This window comes from Seriola aureovittata, chromosome 5, assembly GCF_021018895.1.
Source record: "Seriola aureovittata isolate HTS-2021-v1 ecotype China chromosome 5, ASM2101889v1, whole genome shotgun sequence".
In the NCBI taxonomy this organism is placed as follows: domain Eukaryota; kingdom Metazoa; phylum Chordata; class Actinopteri; order Carangiformes; family Carangidae; genus Seriola; species Seriola aureovittata.
This window is the reverse complement of record NC_079368.1, coordinates 9,963,604-9,981,154: the sequence shown is the minus strand read 5'-3', so window position 1 is coordinate 9,981,154 and position 17,551 is coordinate 9,963,604. Positions and strand designations below refer to the sequence as shown.

At 44.8% G+C, this 17,551-nt stretch overlaps 1 protein-coding gene across 3 annotated transcripts in view; it reads right to left on the bottom strand.

Moving 5' to 3' along the window:
* LOC130169490 (tetratricopeptide repeat protein 28-like) overlaps nt 1-17,551 on the bottom strand; it is a 166,075-nt gene that overhangs the window by 36,176 nt on the left and 112,348 nt on the right. The gene's annotated exons all lie outside the window — the stretch shown is intronic.

Below are 17,551 nucleotides of genomic sequence, written 5' to 3'. Positions count from 1 at the left end.
GGAGGCTTATAGCTCAGAGACCAAACAACAAACAAAACCTGATTTGATTCTGTCTTTGCTAAGTAAGGAGGGGGGTAAAGTCTGATGCAGATCAACGCAGCAGCAGGCTTGCTTTAAAGCCATCAGTTTGCCCACTGCAATCACGCTTCATGGCGTGCCACCACCAACAGAACAAAGACACCGCTAATCAGGAGGGGGAGGAGAGGGGTTTTTAGCTTCACACCGGAGCTGTGGGGGGCCAACAGGCAGGCAGACTGACTAACTGACTGACTGCATGCAAGACCCCTCAAGCTTAAAACACAGAGAACAATATTCTGTATATTCTCATCTGCTCTACCTTCCATATTCTCAAGCTGTCTCCACCTGTGAAAATAAAACTACAGAGTACAACGTCTCAAACTGCAAAAGGAGAGGTTTCGCACTGAAATGGAGAGGTTTCACAAAATGCAGTCATGACCTCCTATGTGACACATTCACTGCAGGCTTATTAACTGTTTATACAGAGGGTAAACAGCTGGGAATTGGGGTCAGCTGTCTTTGTGTGAACAGATGTTCAATTAATCATGCAGGGCCAGCTAATAAAGCATCTCCTTCCTGAGGTCCCACTCTGCACCCTCCAGCCGGGGGGGGGGGGGGGGGGGGGTTGGAGAAGAGAGGACAGACACCCTGACAGTGAAGGCCACAGTGCTGCCCATCTTGTGTAGCTTGGGGCCTCAGCAGCAGGGATGACCTGGGTCATCTTGGGGTCAAGTCAAAAGTCAGCTACAGCAAAGAGATGAACGACTCCATATAGTTTCCACTGCAAGGTGTTCATGAAAGTAGTTTTGTTGCAAAACAAAAAAGTGTCCACTGACACTTGCATTCGGTTTTAGAGCCGCACCGTCTGGAAATTTACATAGATATTATTCCACAAATACATCAAGATGTAATTTGAAGAAATGCGCCCACAGAGAGCAGATATTTTTACTTTGCTCTAGCGCCACATAATGAAAGTATCGAGCCCTCTGAATAAATGAAAAGCAAAGCACGTTGTTGAGAACAAAAAAAAATCAATACAACAGAACGCTCCCACAGACGCTTTTAAAGACAAACACTTTTCTTTGAATCTCTCATACATTCTTTTTCTAAATGCACACATACACCTCACCAACCTATCTTTCCTTCATTTCACATAGCTGCTGATGCCTGGAACCAATTACCTGCTGACATAAGGACTTCCAGCAATTTGCTCAAGTTTAAAGACTCGACAAGGCATTATACGGGCCCAGGGAGGCAATTACCCTCCGTCACAACTGTTGCTGTTTCATGTTCCCAGATAGCCTATCTAGGGCTGCTCAATTACATGTGCCTTTTGAAGCTTTGCTCCATCTCCCCGACTCAAACTTCCACTTTTCTGAGCAGAAAACAGAGAGGATTCCTCATCCCTGTCTGTCTTGAACGGAGTGCAGTGGGAGACATGGGGAGAGAAAGCAAAAAGGGGGAGCGCAATCTTTCTCCAGCTGAGATGAGTTGCTCTTGTGATCAGTGTCCCTCTAAAGTGAGACTGCAACGCTGCATTTTCTCCACAGATGGAAGCCAAGATAGGTAGATAATGAGGAGCCAGCCTTGCCAGTTATAGAGGATGCACTGTGTTTGGCTCAGGGACAGACACTGGGACCATATCTCTCTCACTTCTGACTGCAGCCCTCTCTCACCGCTGCTCATTTTGACTCCCCAGCAGTATCGCAAAATAACATTCTGTCTGGGAGAGAAATAATTGCCCGAAATACATAATTTCTGCCAAATTGACTTCATTCTAATTTGATTCCATTTCTTTTCCGCACTTATCTTTCCTCCCTCGCTGTTCTTACTCTCTCTCCCCCACTTCGCTCATTCCGTCTACAGAGTCAGATCTGATTGTGTTTACAGAGTCCAGCCCTTCTCCGGATGTGTGCTGATTTGATTAATCCTAACGCCATCCTTTATAAACTGTTGATAAACTGCTGGCTCTAATCAGCAAACACATTTTACACCAAGGGTCTCCTAATGAAAGGTAAACTAGTTCTGCCTAGGAAAGAGGAGAAAAGGATAAGGGAGGCAAGCAGGGGAGGGCTGAGATGACATGTTAATCAGAAATGCTTGGCTCCAACAACATTATTCCATTTCTTTCCTCTGACAAGGACAGTGGTTTAGGGTTTCTTGCCGATTCTCCTCTATCAGCCTCCTCCACTAAGTATGTTTATATTCTGCAGCACATTAGAGAAATGGCTGCTTTCATAGCGCATGCTAGAGGTAATGTATTGTACTTAGCATAATTAGCCCCTTATGTCAGGCAGCAGAGCTGCTCTTGATGGCTGGGCTTGGTGGTATGTGAGTATTGTGACTCTGAGCCCCTGGTGTGTGTTTTATTTCTTTCCCTTGAACAGCAGCGTGCTGCCCACCACTTCACTGCTGCGTTGAGCTATGTGGTTATGTCTCGCCTTGCAGCTGTGTGAATATGCCTTTGAAAATCCTCCTTATTTCACTTTGGACCTATAAGCTCTGATACACTCCAAACAACTGAGGCTATCATCACAAACTGGCAGAGCTTATGGGACAAGTATGGTTGTCATGGAGATGTAAACAGTTGGATTATGGCCAACCAGATCTCATAGAAGAGACTATTGCTATTAATAAACACTGGTGTGCAGTGTCTGATTGGACAGAAAAAGGCAAACGAAGATATAGGCAAGTTTACTTACAACTTGCTACTACCAATGATAGTAAGAGTAAGTAGATCTTAGTAATATTTCATTTTCATGTTATACATAAGTAAACTCATTCTCTGACCATCCTAGGAAAACTGAAGTGAGATTGTTCAAGAAAAATCAACACACCCAGTATTTTCAATAACATTATTGGAGTTTAGAGAGAAAGAGAGCAATACTAGACAGGTGAGTGTGAGAGAGAGAGAGAAAAAGGCTGGAATGTGTAAGGTGTTAAAGAGCCCACAGTTTGCCCTCTGTCCAAACTGCATGTCCTGCAGGGCGGCCACTACTTCAGTAAAGTGCTGTTAATGGGATTGTATGGAAGAGGAGAGGAGTCACTCCCTCTTGACAAGAGGGGATGAACAACAGGTTTGATTCTATTACGACAGAGGTGGGAATAACCCCGTCTTCCACTGTACTAATACAGATGTTAGGCTTTTAGCCTGGAAAACACATTGCTTGCATGCAATGCAGACACATGCACTGACTGCATCGACTAGAATAAAGAAATGTATAATGTCACATTTATATATGTAATACCTTAATTACGATGGTTAAAAACCCAAATATTCCTTAAATTCAGTTTAACATATTATAATTGAGACAAGAGAGGAAATTATAATCAACTGTTTCAGCACTAAGAAACACCTAAACAGATAAAATACAATTCGTGTGTCCAGAGAGTGTTTATTGAGTGTGCACTGCTATGTGATGCCTGGGTTGAACATCAGAGAAACAAACAAGCCACTGTGATATCAATCACTTCAAAAAGATGACTCATGTGACTGAAAACACTCCAGCCCTCCATACAAACACTACACACACACACACACACACACACACATCGATGTATTCCATTGCACACACAAAAAACAGCTGTCTAATTAAAAGGCGGTGCAGAGGGAAGGTGAAGAGGACCATGCACCAGTGTTTCCCTTAACGAGCTGGGCTCAGGCAGCAACAGGAGCTGGCTGGCAGGGAACAGAACCACACACTGGAGGGAGCTGGGCGTGGGGTGCGGGGGGAGCGGAGTGGGAGGAGGGAGGGGGGCAGATAAAAGGCTACGGGAGAGACTGTGTTTGAAGGATGAGAGAAGAGAACGCTGGAGACATCCCCAGGGCGAGAATGTCTTTAGATCTGGATTCACCTGCAGAGATGCATTTTGACAAAAAAGGAAACATCTCAACTGCAATAAACTCAGAGACGCAGCGGACCAGCGAGAGATGCTCTCAAAGAAGCTTGAATGATGCTTTCTAAAGGCGCATGTTCTTGTCGATGTGTGCATGTGCAAAAAAACATGTATGTAGGGGAGCGTAGAGGAGGCATGCTGGTGATGTCAGTGTGTGGAGGCTGGGGGCGGGGATGAATATGATAAAATATTCAGCTGGTTTTATGAGTGTATACTCCATCCTCCTTTCTGGCTCGGTGTTTGCACACAGATATGGATCCTATGGGAGCCACCATTAGATCGGCCAAATGACTGCCTCTCCGCCATATCAAAACCTTCTGTTTTTTGAGCAGGCAAATGCTGTGCTCTGCCAAGCGAGTGCAGGTACAGCTGTGCCTGATTGCTCTCTTTCATACACGCACACTCACGAGCATACATGAACACACTCCTGCACAAACACACACACACAGAAGGATTCAGTAGTCCACTGTGGCTGATAAGCGCGGCACAGGCCAAGTTAGATTTAACTTTGGTTCGTCTGGAGCCAAATTACAGGCCCCCTTCTTTTTACCTTTCCAAGTTTTGAAATAATATTCATGAAACTCGTAACTCTGTTGTTTCCAGAATCACAAATCAATGCAAAACAGACTGTGTCCTCAACCTTACCTTATTTTGGAAAGGCCACTTATGAAAAAGGCTGTTTTTATTTGTTTCAGAAGAAAACAAACACAGATACCATTGGTTACCTGGCCGTTAACAAATTTCATTAATCAATCATCCGAGCTAATCTGATCTATTAACAGTGATGAGATACCACTGGAGCCACTTGTTTTTCCATGACCTGTGCGACCTCCAGCTTGTAGATAAATGACGCCAGAGGGCCTGTAGCTTGATAATTCCTTTAGCCTTCACAGGACACGTTCACACAGGATTGATTGTCACTAAAGGTCAAGCTACGGGTAAGGGCACTCGTGACAGCTCCTACGCTGTCTGTCAGACTGTCTGCTGCTCAGACGGTCACACACTCACACATCCACACATACTGTACACTCAGAAAACAGGCATGCAGACACACAAAACACCCATGCAGCATCACATGAAGTGAACTAATGATACAGACGAGCCACGGTGCAGGCAAGGCTTTTTCTGGTGAAAAAAAACATTTTCTGTGTCTGAGCTGTGGGTAGTCTGTGCAGTGGTGCCAGGCAAATGGTGGATCATTTGTGGTTACTCCAGAGACCCAGTATATATCCACTCACACATCCTTACACAGAGACACAAAGTAATACACAAATATACCAAATGTATCCCAGACCTTTTTGCATTTGCATGTATTTGTGCATTTACACTGGGGTATCTGTGCTCCAGCAGTATGTGCTTGTGTGTTTGGAGCTATACTGTGCGAACTGGTGGCAAACAGGCTGCTGAGAGGAAGAAACACAAGAGGCACAGAGTAAAATTGGATCTGACAGTCTCTATTGGTGTTGGTGGAAAATTTGACTGCTCCCTTCAAGTGGTGTGGGGTTTTGATATTTCAAGCTCCCTCTCTCTGTCAGTGCTAGACAAAACCAGGTTTACAGAAGTGGCCTAATGTTAAGTGAGGAAAAGAGAGGGAGGGCGCCACGGTAACTGAGCTGGAGCCTGGCTCCACCTTTCCAGCCCCCACAGCCTCTACCTCAGTCCCAGCGCCTGTCCCTTGTGACAGGATGTCAGCATTGTTCAAATGGAAAAACAGCCCTCCTGCCTTCTGATATAAACACATGAATCTAAAGTCTGGTTGAAGAGGAAATTGAAGAGGTGGCACACAGGGGAAGCAGGGCACTGTGAATGAATCTTAATGTACTCTAAATCAGAGCAAAGCCTTGAAGGGCTGCTGTTTATTTCTGTGCTAAAGTCAAATCTCCATGGGCATAGCTGTGTGAAGCCTGCTGGTGCAGGGAATCAATTCTTGAGAGACCTTGTGGTGACAGAAGGGGAAATCACAGTGGTGTTTGAATGTCATTCCAGGGGAGGTTTGAGGTAAACATCAAGGTTCACCCTTTTTGCAAGGCCTCAAGCTAGGGTCAAAGCAGAGAGGGATGCTGTCTAGAGTAACACTAATAGTGGTTACAGGCAGTTAAAGTCACACTGCTGAATGTGATCAAAAATGACTGCACTGATCCAAAACGAGCTACCTGTTGGAAGCAGAAATCCTTTGCGCCATAGCAAAAAAATACAGAGATCCACAGTTTATGCAGGTGGAATGAGTAACACACAAAGGGCTCGATTTCAACAGTTCGGGCGTATCCATACAACTTTTTCTATTTTAAAGGTGGAAAAAATGGCTGCTGCATATGGTTCAAAAGGGTTGCACTTAGTCTCTCAATTAATCAACGGTGTGTTTTGGGTGTAACGCTATAAACCAATCAGAGTGCCGTCTCCCATTCCCTCTAAAACCGCACATTATAATGGCTGTGTTTCACACAGACTTAGATTCTATTTGTGGAGATGATTATATATTGTATCAATGCGCTGCACACAGCTCTACAAAGAAAGACACAAGGAAACAAATGACTGTGTTAGACATCCTTTATGTTTATTATGAAAAGTGTAAATAGATTTTCGCTTTATCATGAAACTGTGAACAGAATTTAGTCTAGGGGATGAATGGGAAACACTAGCACCAAAGAACACTTCTCTGCAGAGCCTCATCTATGTCCAAGAGACATCCCCCCTCTAGGGGCAGTATTGTAATTTTCCACTTGACTTATCCAAACATCTGAAGCGCATTTTCAGCACACTCTGCTTGTGTGTAACAGACAGAGTGTGTGGGCGTTCTGCACCTGTGTATGTAGTCGCGTATTACTCTCTTGATAATGCGCCCTTAAAATGAAATACTGCGCCACTGACTTCAGACAAGGTTTTTGTCGGTCAATCATGCAATTGCTGTCTGCTGCCTCAAGATAGCAATGCGCCTGTCCACACCTCATTTTAAGACCAAGTGTATTTGCTATTTAAAAAAGTGGGCGCCAGTCGGGAGAGCTACAACTGCCTCGCTCTGAAACTAGCGGAGAGACTTGTGTTTCGCTTTGTGCAGCTTTGCGCCAGGCGTAACATGGGGCCCTAAGACTCTAACGTTAGATTAAAAGATGCAACATCTGATGATACAACGTCATTTTGAAAGTCTATCCATTAAAAGATAATTAGCTGTTGTTACAGCTTCCTGCTGCGTCTGAGGACACAGTGACAAATATAGCATAGCTTGCAGGCCCCCACTTGCATCTGAGAGCATTCAGCAGGAAGTCGGGCAGTCAATCCAAGGACGCAGGAGGCGAGGGTTATTCAAGGGCGTTTTGGAGGCCCAGGGATGGGAGGCACCATCCCTGTCAGCCCACACAGCTGGACAAATCAGGCCTGACATATAGTACTACATAGTCCAAACCTTTTCAATAGTACATGAAAAATTCCATTTTGTTAGGTGGCAGAGGAGAGGAGGAGGAGAGGAGACCAGAGGAGAGGACAGGAGAGGAGAGGAGAAGAGAGGAGAGGAGAGATAAGAGAACACAGGTTAAGGTCTGAGGACCCAGATCAATATGAGCTAGCCAGAGCTGTTGCCTGGAGCAGCCTGACACAATGAAAGAAATGAAGAGTGACAACCAAATGTCCAGACTCTCAGCACCTCACAGTTCTCTTTGAGAGGGGAGACAGAGCTTTTGTGCTGCTCCCCTCTGATCTATCTGTCGCCACGAGTAACTCATGCCTAATGGGTTTAGACTGCATCAGATTTCTGTGAAATAGAAGGATGCATGGCTGCTTTCAATTGCTTTGGTTTTAAGTGTTTTTCTTTTGTCATATGAAAAGGTGAGATCCACAAAATTACTGTGAATCTCGAGTAGACCAATGTTGAAAGAAGTAAAGAGAGAGAATTGGTATAAAAACAAATTCTAGGTCTTGAAGAGTCATCTACCTTTGCCACCTTCTCAGTTCTTTCTTTTCATGTCTAAGAAATACATAAAATGTCTAGACCTGTGGGCAGGAAGTGAGTGTATATTTCTGGAGCAGTGAAAAGTACTGCACATCTTTATATTATCTGTTCCCACACATCTCATCGCAGCAGCATCAGGTCAACACTGGTGAAACAGAGGTGAAAGAGAGGCTGCCTTCATAGCGCCTGGTTAACACGATAAACTGGTGACTGCCAGAGGCCAGAAGGTTCAAGTTTTTCCGTGCTTTTGCTTCAATTATGAATTAGAAACAGTTGTTCTCTAGTGAGTGCGCTGGAGAAGAGACACCCGTCAACACCTGTACTCTATGTGAGAGATGGAAACTAAATCTGCACAACACCCAGTTTCCTTCAAGATACCTACAGCTCCACTAATCAGTGAGTTTTTCTGTGGATCAATTGACCATGTGTGTTGTTTGTAGTAATTAACACATAGAGATTTATCACCTAAATCTTTAAGGTGATTAAAATTTAAAAAAAAAAAGGCTTTTTAGGCTCTTTTAGGTCATTTGTTTTTGTTTTCTGGCACACAGATTCTGCTCCCATCGATCCTGTTTCCAGCAGCAGCAGGCAGCCATCGTCAACAAAGAAAGCTCTGATAGACCCGCTGTGTGCTATCTGCCCAAGATGTTTCAGGAACTGATGGTGACCATGGCAGATCTAAAAGGAGAGTGAATTTTGGACTTATATTTGTCAGGTAGCGAGAGGCAAAACTCCAAATGAATGCTATCATTGCTCTCAGATCTCAGATGGATGTGTCAACACCTGTTTGCTAGCACGTTCAACATAAAACAAAATGAGGAAACAAACTGTGATAGCCTTTGTCTGGGAACAATATACGTTTACGAACGTATGTTCTGCATGCTGACTGAATTTAAAGGTGGTCCTGTTGACAAATCAAGGTAGACTATATGAAATGTAACCTGTACCCCACCAAGTGCAGCTGAATATTTTCTTCCATTAAATCCGAAAGGAAAAAGTCAACATCTATAAGAATAATAAAAAAGAAAAACCTCAATCAGAACAACCTCCCATCTCTTACCTGTAAGTCAAATAGCCAGCTCAATCATGCCTTATACTGACTCATACTCTGAAGTGGTGGGCAAATAAATCCACAATGACATGCAGCTGAGAGGGCGAAAGCACCTCGTTCTACCTCCAGCACAGCACACAAACCATTTAAATCCCTTCCTCCCTCTGTGCTTTTATTCCCCAAATGTAATTACAAGCCTGGTGAGGGTGGCTACTGTGGCCTGGGCAGCCTGCTGAACACAGCATCAACACCAACACTTGGTGGGATGAAAAGAAGGGGCTGTCCCTCCAAAGCACCTCCGCACCTCACTGCTCCATAGACTGTGGCTCCTCCAAGCTACACCACACTAACCCCATGCTTTCAGCACCACTGGGCCTTTCGCTTTAGCCCCAGGCGGACAGAACTGGCGCGCCTGATAAAGACTAAAAGGAGGATCTTACTGCTGGGCTGTATTATCACATCCATAAACACATTATGCACATATGCACACACACACGTTCAAAAACACATGTGTGCACACGCTACCTCCCACTGTGACAGAGATTTAAGACCATGAGGATGGTAAGCTCCCTTAGTGCAGCATGATGGAAACCAAATCCCAGGAACATTCCTTTCCATGTCCCATCCAAGACACATGTGCCTCCTGGGGCGACTGCGTCCCTGTTTTGAACGTGTGTGTGTGTGTGTGTGTGTGTGTATGTGTGTGTGTGTCTGTGCGCATGAAGGCAGAAGGATCAAAACCAGAATTGCCTAATTAGTTTCCTTAAGTCCAAAAATTTCCCAGGACAGTACAGCAGAGCTACACTGATACCTTTCATTTTCAGGTAATATGGACCTCCGTCAACCAGGTAGACAGAGAGATAAAGATGATGGCAGATGAGAAATCAGAGGCGTGCCAAGTTGCAGCGTCGGTTGCCGTGCGGATGAAACAGGAAGGGACAATCGGGAAATAAATGCTGCTTTTAAGGCATGTTTTCCAGGAGATGCTGGGCCACCTGCCAGTGGCGCCTCCAGCTGTGAGCACCCGCCACAGGACTCTGATTGACAGGGAGGGTAAATAGTTGCTAGCAGGGGCCCTGATTGTATCTTTCGCCTCTGGCAGAATAGAAGCCAGAGTGGAAGGGTGATTGGCTTTTGTTACAGCCCTTCAGCCACAAATTAAGTGGGCATCTCAGCCGAGCCAACCGAAATGCACATTTGCTTAGAGCTGCTTTCTGTTCCTAGAACACATCCTGTGCCCACATAAACACACATCTGTCTCCGCTCCTTTAAACGAAAGTTTTCTGAGGAAGAAGCACCAATACATCCTAATGGACAATCATACATGAAGGGAAAAGGGCTGCTCAGGGAAGAAGGAGGCAGAGCTAGACAGCTAGCAGAGAGGGGAATATGTTTACCAAACACTCTGCAGGGACTGTGTTGGAATTTGAAGGCCTGATTTTTCTGGAATGCCTGTTGTGTTGAGGTCACGCAATGTAAGAAGTGGGATTTGCCAGCGTAGGAGGAACACTTGGCTCTGCTAAACTCTCCCCACTGAGGACAAGCTGAAGCTAAAAGAAGGTGCTCCAGGTGGGGGGTGGGGGGGCTTTGTAAGCTTAGCAAGAACCGAAGGATGTCAGCTGACTCATAGCAGACACATAAGCACCATCCGAATTCTCCTTCCACCAGTCAAGAAGAAGCACGACAGGAAAAAAAAAAAAACCCTGTGCGGCTTCAAACAAAGTGGATTTCTGTCTGTGTTAGATTGGCCTCTTCACACTGGTGTGATGAAGCAATCACAGGCCAGTTTTACGCTGCCATTAAGTGACAGGATGCAGGCTTCACAGCCATAACATATGCCGAACTGCGGCTTAACAAAGGCGAGCGGGCTAGTGTAGAGGACCTAAGAAAAAGAGAGCAAGGAAAGGGGCGGAAATGAGAAAGGAGGGGTGGGAAGGAGGAGGGGGTTTAGTAATACAGCTGAGCCAACACCAACAACTATTACATGACTCATCCCACATCTGCAGCAACGAACGGCTCAGGCCTAAACGGAGTGGACTGTAACCAGAGTCCGCTGAGCAGCACAGCCAATGGACACGCCGCTATGGACACTCGGGAAAAAGACTAGAGTTTACATAAAACTTCCCATACGCTGCATTACTCTTATACCTGTCCACTAAGCCTCTGACAACGTTCTCTTTAAATTTAGTTTCTGTTCATAATAAATCTTGTAAATTCTGCACACTACACAAAGACAAGCGGCTTTAATGACACACTGACCCAGACATAAAATCCTGTTTGTGCAGTCTCCTCTGCTCAGTGTCTGTCTGAAAGTACATCAGTGTGTATATACGGCTTGCAATAAAAGAGTGTAGTGCACACTGGAGACAAGCCCATACAAAACTCATCATCTCAGCGAACGTGAGATTCCGACATAGCCCGGATAACAAGCATAAAGTGATTTTTCTCTTGTGCATCTCCTCAGAGCTGCAGGCGTACATGTGCAAACACACAAACTGCACACACATACAAAGACAACACTGAAAAGGTCCCTTTTGTCTGCTCAACACTGATGAAAAGCTACCCACTGCGAACTTCAATCACATTCGAAAATGAGTTGGAGACGTGCTGTAACCCCGACAGTGTCATTAAGCCTGTCAGTCAGTCCCCTGGAGTGTGGGGAGGAGGAAACCGCCATTGGCCTTCTTCAGTGTGCAGTGCAGCCCTGAACTAGACCCGATGGTACCCTAGCCCCTCCTGTGCTAGATCCATGTCTGACACTGGCGTAATGAAGCTATATGATTATGGATTCTGCTTTGTATGTCCATAAACCCCCAAATGTCAAACATGCAGACAAAGGAATCATGCATATTCTAATGGTGTTCAGGGTAGATGATAACAAACATTATCATGTGAGAAATGATAGCTGAAATCCCATCATATATGTTCCCACGCATTAAAAGCTATGCATGGAACGCACAGTTACACACACACACACACACACACACACACACACACACACACACACATACAGAGAGAGAGAGAGAGAGAGAGAGAGACACACAGACACACAATACATAGAGCAAGATAAGCCTCTGCATGCTGTCAGAGGCTGGTGTGTGATTGGCCTCTGTGGAGCTACTGCTTCTCTCATCATTAACTCTTCAGAGGATCACACTACTCTAATCACGCTAAGCCTCTATGAATGGTGATGAAGTCAAAAACGTGCCCATGCACATATTCACAAATGCCCAACTCATTACACACACAGACACGCACAGACACACACGCACACACACACACACACTCACACACTTTCTTCATCAACACAAGCAAATAACGTAATACACACAAGCAGCTGGGTGCAATCTGCAGAAGTAAATCTGATACAAAACACTGTGTGAACCAATTATGGCCATTTTGCAGCAACATTACAGAACTAAGAATCACTTCTATAGTCAAGGGTGCAATTTCCACTGAGTATGCAAGGGACATTTCCCCCTCACACTTTTCAAAATTCTATTTCTGCTGCCCCAATTTCAGATGTTCAGTTTAATTTACTCAATAAAATCTCTCAAACATCATCTCATCTTACTTACAGCTGCCAAAATCCACTTGATCACAATGTTTATACTCCGATCTGAGTCACCTTCGGTTAATAAAATGCACTCATACCAATGAGCTTTCTGAGCAGCAGTGAGGGGTGTGCACATTTTTTAAACTTGGGTTTTCTTTCCTACATTCTCCTAAAAATATGCAAGATTTGAACAGCGATCAAAGAGGAGACGGGGAAGCGCACTACTTTTTGTAGTAAAGATAAAAATGCATTATTTATATAATACATTAGGTTTCGATCAAGAAAACGAAACATTACACACTATTTTTATTTACTATGAAACCTACACCCCTGTCCATAGTCAGTGAGCAGCATTTATCTCCCTTCAGTTTCGCTGTATGTGTGCGATTTTGTGTGTTTCGATTTGTGTGTGTGGCTACACAAAAGAACCACGTCCCACCATCCTGAGATGACTGATGACCACACCTTGCCACAAGCAAAAACCAATAGCTGCAATTAAACCTGCTGACAGCACCAGCAATAGCTGCTAACTTTTCAAAATTGAGTCTGGCTACAATAAAACACCAGAGCAGTCTTTACCTCTGAGCCCTCTACTGAATATTTTACAACCTGGTTTCTACTTTGTCCCTTTTTCTATCTAAGACAACACATTCAGGAGTGATTTTTTTTCTTCTTTTTTTTTTTTTCTTTGAGGTTGATGTGTAGCCAGCTAAAGCCTGTCTCGACTGTTATTTAGAGACCATACTGTGTGTGCTGCAAGGTCAAGTATAAACAGAACCCGTAGGCCTCCGTCCCCTCCTAAGATGGAGTACTTTCATTTCACTCACTTGGGGCCTCGTATTTTCTCTCCATTTTATTGCTTTCTCTGAGCGCTTTCCACAAAGACACATTCCACCTCCTCGTACAGACACAGGGCTCCTGTCCAAGAAAGAGTGGGGAAGGTCTGGATACTGTGCCACAGGGACAAGAATGCTGACAGTGCTGTAACTCGGGACAAAAGCTAAAGATGAGAGTGGAGGGAGATGGAGTGAGAAAGAGAACGAGAGCAAGTCTCAGTGTATAGGAGTTGTTAGGAGGCTCGAGCCCAGCCAAACTGAGGAGCTATAATCCCTGTCTTTGGCGTGATGTCAGGGAGTCTTGCAGAAGACCATTTCCTCACTCTGCAAAAATGCTGTCTGCTACATCCCAGTGTGTGCCGCAGCTATATATAATGCAAACATCAAACGCTTGTAGCTGCGCTGACCTCTCGCTCCCTGGGAGACCCCTTGTTCCGTAGTAATACAGAAACCATTCTCCAAATACACACACACACACACAAGCTGGTCTGAGACTCCACTACACCATCTGAATTTCACCTTATCTCTAAGGACAAGCTCATCTCTATTTTACAGATGGGCGAGTAGTGAGGACTAATCTGGTTCCTATCTTTGACATCACTCTTTAAAGATCTGAGAAAGGGAAAGCACAGATGGAGGAGGGGCTTTTTTTTCCACAATGCATCCTCTTTCGGGGGAAAGGAGGAAGTGGAGGAGGAACAAAATATACTGCAGCATGAGTTTTTAATGTAAATATTGGTTACAGAATCAAGATACAAAGCATAGCAATTGCACATACCTATATACAGGATCAAAGGAACGAAGGAACACGTTGCTGATTTGTCTGTCTGATCATTTATTGCTTACTTTTGAGTAATTATTATTCAGAGTGTGGACAACATCAGAAGCTGCTGGCAGGAGCTCCGTATTTCTTTAATGTACCATGGGAGAAAGCTAACATAAGGATCACTAGTTCAGGTAAGAAGGGAAGACATTAAATGTTGCTTCTTTTTAAAACACTCATCTTTTCTTTTAATCTGTTTTTCTGTTTGGATGTCGGTGGTTTTATCAAGCATGATGAGTCGAGCTCTGGCTGACTAGAGTGAGTATTTGGCTATAAGCATATATCGACAATAATTTCCAAAGTCACACTGACTAATCAGGGCCAGTAATTGCTCCAATGAATGAGAAAAGGGTTTGGCCAGGCCATCGCCCAAAGGACATAGTTGGTCTACAATACTGGCTGCGCCTAACCTCTGCCCTCAGCTCCTAATCATCAATTAGCATGCAGCCTTTTCTCCATATTGACATAAGGCAAAGGGTATTCACTCAGAGTGCCTATTAAACAGGGTGAAAACAAACAAAATCCCAAGTTAAATCTCTGCTCCACAGGACATCTTCTAAATGCAAATGTACACAAGTCCTTTGATGCAAGCCAGTGTGCTGTTGAGGGCAGTTGTGGAGGGAGTTGCCTTGGATTTGTAGCTCTCCCTTGTCACAACAATATCTTTTTACCACAGAGCTGCTGACATGATTCATGAGCCAGAGGACTTGATGTGGTGTCGGTGTGCAGGCCAGATGAAATCCCCTCAGTCCACTAATATAGGTTTCTGTGTTGGGGTGTGCTTTACAAGTTACTGTAGCTAAGGAGCCATTTCACACTGCTGAGCTAGAAATAGGTCTTTCTGTAGCTAAATCAACCCAGTCCACCCCTCCTCAACCCTTGTCACTGGAGACAGTATTACACAGTACACACATAATTCTACACACACGTTCAATAAACACATACACACATTCCTTTTCGGCCTCTCTCTTTCCTTTTCTCTCTCTCCCTTTTCCTTCCTCTCCTTCATAACCACCTTTACTGGCCCTCCCTTTTATCCAAGTACCTCTCTTTCCCTTGCTCCTTCTCCGTCTCCTTCATTAAAATGGACTTCCTAAAGCCTCCATTCGTCTTGCTGACAGCTCCACTATCGATTGGGCTGGAGAAAGGGATGCTGTTCCAGAGCTTTAAATGGCTCTTTGGCCAGCCTGGATGAGGGCTGGGCTGGACCCAGGCCAGAGGGGAGGAGGAGCAGGGAGTGCCAGGTCTAGCCGGGAGGTCTGCCCCGAGTTTGGACTCTGATGCATTTTTGGTCACCAGTGAATAACACTTAGATTGCCCCGATGGCAGGGATCAGAATTTTAATGAAAATGACTCACCAACTCTGTAATAAGGATTGCATTGATGGGATCAGATAATGAATTAATCACTCAGGTTGAAAGCAAACACATTAGCCAGCCTCTCTCTGGACCGATCGCAAGCTTTCCAGAAAGTGAGAACTATAATGGGACCACTGAAAAATACTGGGAAGAAATGGAGTTTGGAGTGTTTCAGTTACACAGACATGCAATTCATTTCAATCAGAGCCATCTGAACTAACGTTCTGCTGGCTGACGCCTTCAATCGGGCTCCATCCCTTATCGCCAGCCATTATCTAGAGAGGATGAGTTGGCACATTCCGTCTTCATCCCTCTTGCCGTGTGACAACAAATCCCTCTGCCAAGATTAATGATCGGACGTTTGATTTTCCTAATGATTACAATCTCCATGGCGCACTCAGTGTCCTGTGGTGCAGTAGAAATCCCAAGGAGCCTGCTGGATCCCCTCCTCCCTCTGATCAGCACTATCTATATGTCTGTTGGTTGTCATCTATAATCATATAGTGCACCACAACAGCGTATCAGAAAGCGAAGGAGTCTCCTGTGACCGTGTCACTGTTTATTTGTTATCTAATCTATCCCCCTGTATTGCCATTGATTGGAGCAGCAAGGGAGAAAAAAAGATAGACAAGGTGTAATATTCAAGACAAATTACTCAAATTCCCAATTGTGAGCAGTTCAATCTACACAAGGCACTGCAGTGTTTAGATTAAGGATTTGTTAGAGTGGCATAAGCAGCAGCAGCTTGTGATGCTTGTGTATTGATGCTTCAAGTAGGAGTCCATGGCATTCAGCTTTAAGACCCAATTTAAAAATACAAGCCCCTGATAGCAAAGAGTCCTTTAAAACTGCATTGTGTCTACTCGTTCTAAACGCCACTCTCCCACAAAATGTGGTGACATGGCCTAAGATTCTGTAAAATGGAGAAAGGATAAGACAAACATGGGTAGAGAGGAGAAAAAACTAATTGAGAGAGGGGAAAAAGGAGGTGTGGGCAAGGGATAAGGTGGAAGAGAAGAAAAGAAAGGAAGGTGAGGTGACGTGAAAGGGCAGAGGAGAGGAGAAATGGACCATGGGGCACTAAGGAAAGAGAGAAAGAGAGAGAGAGAGAGAGAGAGAGAGAGAGAGAGAGAGAGAGAGGAGGCGGCAGAGAAGCAGAGCAGTAGTCGATATAACGGCAGTCATTCATCTCTCTGACAGCCTTCCAAATGCTCCACTGGGGAAGACACAAAGCTGCGTCACCTTCGAATGCAGCAAATGCACAGCGCACACACAGGTTTGCATAAATGCGCCTACACACACAGAGGGAATACATGTTTATGATCCTTGATTTTGCCGTGCGTGCACACGCAGGGCTCCATGTTCTGGGTCAATGGTATTTTACGGGACATGGTAAGCCAGTACATACACCATTACACTGCAACCTGTACAAGCACAAATCATAGCCACAGGCGTCAGTCACACATTCACACATGCGCGCACAAGCTTTCTCTCACTCAGACACACACACACACACACACACACACACACACACACACACACACACACACACACACACACACACAACACACACACACACACACACAAGCACATTTGCTGATTTGTTAAAACAATGTGTATGTGCTGCAACAATCAAATCAAGAGCAATAAATCTCAAGGGCAGTTCAAACCCACCATAAGGTGGGAAACTGTCTCAGATTTTACACACATACAAAATATTTTTACAATCCTTACATTCTTCTGAGAAATGTGCTTCACATTTCTGCGCAAACACACTGAGACGCTCCAAGACAAACATGCACATGTACAGGACATGATGCATTCACATGACATTGGAATAGGAGGAACACAGATGTGCGCTTCCATTTATACACACACACGCAAGCACACATGCACATGCACACGCACACACACACGCACGCACACACACACACACACACACACACACACACACACACACACACACACACACACACACACACACACACACAGAGAGACACACAGATACACACACAAATCCTTGTTTCCCAGCTCTGGTCATGGCCCATTGGCTGATGCCTGCCGTCCAT